This window comes from Bombus vancouverensis, unplaced genomic scaffold, assembly GCF_051014615.1.
Source record: "Bombus vancouverensis nearcticus unplaced genomic scaffold, iyBomVanc1_principal scaffold0148, whole genome shotgun sequence".
NCBI classification, from domain to species: domain Eukaryota; kingdom Metazoa; phylum Arthropoda; class Insecta; order Hymenoptera; family Apidae; genus Bombus; species Bombus vancouverensis.
The window spans coordinates 307-3,589 of record NW_027469035.1 but is presented as its reverse complement, the minus strand read 5'-3'; the positions used below and the strand labels follow the sequence as shown (position 1 = coordinate 3,589).

At 14.3% G+C, this 3,283-nt stretch overlaps 1 pseudogene; it reads left to right on the top strand.

The window, feature by feature from the left end:
- Nucleotides 1–1,420: 1,420 nt before the first annotated feature.
- Nucleotides 1,421–3,044, top strand: LOC143305113 (NADH-ubiquinone oxidoreductase chain 4-like; annotated as a pseudogene).
- Nucleotides 3,045–3,283: the final 239 nt, after the last annotated feature.

The following is a 3,283-nucleotide window of genomic DNA, read 5'->3' as shown; positions in this document are numbered from 1 at the left end:
GTCCAATATAAGGAATAGCAGAAATTAAATTTGTAATAACTATTGCTCCTCAAAAAGATATTTGACCTCATGGTAAAACATAGCCAAGAAATGCTGTTCCTATTGATAAAAATAAAATTGATACACCAATTATTCAAACTTGATATAATTTAAATGAATAGTAAAATATATTTCGTGCAATATGTAAATATATAATAAAAAAGTAAAATGATGCACCATTTATATGAATTAATCGGATTAATCATCCTGAATTTATATCTTTTATGATATTTGAAATTCTATTAAAAGCAATATTAATATTTGGGCAATAATGTATTGATAAAAATAATCCTGAAATAATTTGAATTATTAAAAATATTCCAAGTATTGATCCAAAATTTCATAAATAATTAATATTAATTGGAGTTGGTAAATTAATAAATGATAATGGTAAGTTTAATATATGAATTTTATAAATTGATGAAATTATTTTTTTCATTTTTTTGCTCGTAAGTTTTTATTTTTAATAAAACAAATTTTTGTTATAATTAATAATATAACAATTAAAAAAATAATAAATATTAAAAGAATTCAATAATTTGGTTTTAAATATAATTTTTTAATATTATATATTTTATTATTTTTGTTATAATTAAAATTTAATATTTTTAAGTTTATTTTATAATTATTTATTAAAAATAAAAAAGTTATAAAAAAAATTAAGTTTAAATAAAATAAATTAGAATAATTGTTTTTTTTTATTGGGTTATTAATTAATCTAATGAAATAAGAAAATAAAATCAATATTCCTCTAATAAAAATAATTAATAAAATATATAAGTTTAATGAGATTATTTGTTTATAAGTTATAATATTTATTGATATAAAAATAATATAAAAAATTAAATATAATATTTGTTTTATAGGGGATATAAATGTATTTATATAAAAATAATTTAAGATTAAAATTAAATTAATTCTTAAATTTATAAATAAAAAAAAATAAATAATTATTAAAGTTTTCATTAATTATAAATAAATTTTTAAATTATTTTATAGTTATATTAATATTTTTAAATTTTTAATTTACAAAATTAATGTTTTTATTAAACTATATAACTATGATTTAAATTGTCAAAAAATAGTTTAAATTAAAATAATAATTTTGGGAATTATAGATATTTTTATAAAATTTTTTTGAAATTTAAAATTTAAAAAATTTAATTTAATAAATTTTTTAGAAATAAATTTATTTAGTAATTTATTTTTTATAATTTTATTTTTTTTTAATTTAAATTTTATTAAGTAATTATATTTATTTTTTAATTTTATTGGAAATTTAATTTTAGATATTTTATTTAATATGATTTTAATTATCAAAAAATAGTTTAAATTAAAATTATAATTTAGGGGATTATAGATATTTTTATAAATTTTTTTGAAATTTAATATTAGTTAAAAAAATTTAATTTATAAAATTTCTAATATTAAATTTATTGCAGAATTTATAGTATTTAATTTTATTTTTATAATTTTAGTTATTTTATTAAATAATAATATTTATTTTTTAACTTTCTTAATTGGGTTAGAATATTTAATTTCAGTCATTTTATTTTATATAATTTTAATTGATTTAAACAGGTGAATTTATTTAATTTATTTAATTTATTCTGTTTGTGAAGGAGTAATAGGTTTATCTTTGTTAGTAAGAATGAATTATGAATATGGTCATCAAAAAATTAACGTCTTAAATTTAATTTAAAAAATGAACGAAATTACAATTGTGGTTATTATTATCATTTTGTTTAAATATGTGAATTTCCATATGTTAAGAAATTTAATATTTTTATTGAGATTAAATTTTTTAACAAATATGAATTGATTAAAATGAATTTATTTGATCGGAGGATTAGGAAATAATTATTATTCAAATTATTTAATTTTAATAATATTTTGAGTGTTTGGTGTAATTTTTTTAAATTTAAAAGAATATAAAAAAAATTGTTTATTTTTAAATTTAGTTCTAATATTTTTTATGCTGGTAAATTTTATATGCATAGATTTATTAATATTTTATTTTATATATGAATTAAGATTATTATTAATTTTTTATATAGTTATAGAATGAGGTTATTCAGAAGATCGGGTTTTGTCTGCATTTTACCTAATATTTTATACATTAGTTTTTTCTTTACCTATATTATATTTGATTTTTAAATTAATGAATTTTAGTGATAGAATTAATTTTTTAATATTAGAAATTTTATCATTAAAATTTGATAAATTCGGTTTTTATATTTATTATCATCATTTTTAGTAAAAATTCCCATATATATATTACATGGTTGATTAATTAAAGCTCATGTTGAAGCTTCTTTTTTTAGGTCAATAATTTTAGCTTCAGTTATACTAAAATTAGGTAGATATGGGATATTGCGTTTTTTATTAATTTTTAAAAGAATATTTAAGTTCATAAAATTTCATTTGTTTATCATTAATTTTTTAGGAATAATTGTTTTAAGATTTATATGTTTATTTCAGTTTGATATAAAATTAATTATTGCTCTTTCTTCTGTAGTTCATATAGGTATCATATCTTTGGGTTTATTATTAGGGAAAAAAATTAGAATTCTTGGTGGTCTAGTCATGATAATTTCTCACGGTTTAGTCTCATCGGGCTTATTTTATTTAGTAAATATAATTTACAGCCAAACTCGGACTCGAATCATTTTTGTTAATAAAGGAATAATTAATTTTATACCTTCAATAACAATAATATGATTTTTAATATGTATTTATAATTCTGGAGCTCCACTATCTTTAAATATAGTTAGTGAGATTTTTTTATTAATAAGATTAGTTGGTTGATGTAAATATTTATTTATATTTTTAATTTTTTATTGTTTATTGAGATTTATTTATTCAATTTATCTATTCAGATTTATACAATACGGAAAATTTTTTTTTTCAAAAATAAATTTAATAAATAGTTATTTAATAAATTATTTAAGGTTAATATTACATATTTTACCTTTAAATATTTTTATTTTTAAATTATTATATTATTTAAATAGTTTAATTAAAATATTGAATTGTGATTTCAATGATATATAAATTTATATTTTAAATTTAATGAAAATAATTATTTCTGGAATTATTTTAATAGCTTTAAGCTTTATTTTTATATTTTTTAGTTTTTATACTTTATTTATTAATAAATTATTTATTTTTGAATGGTTAATTTTTAATATTAATTCTATAAAAATAAATTTAATTTTTATATTTAGATTTAAGTTATTGATAT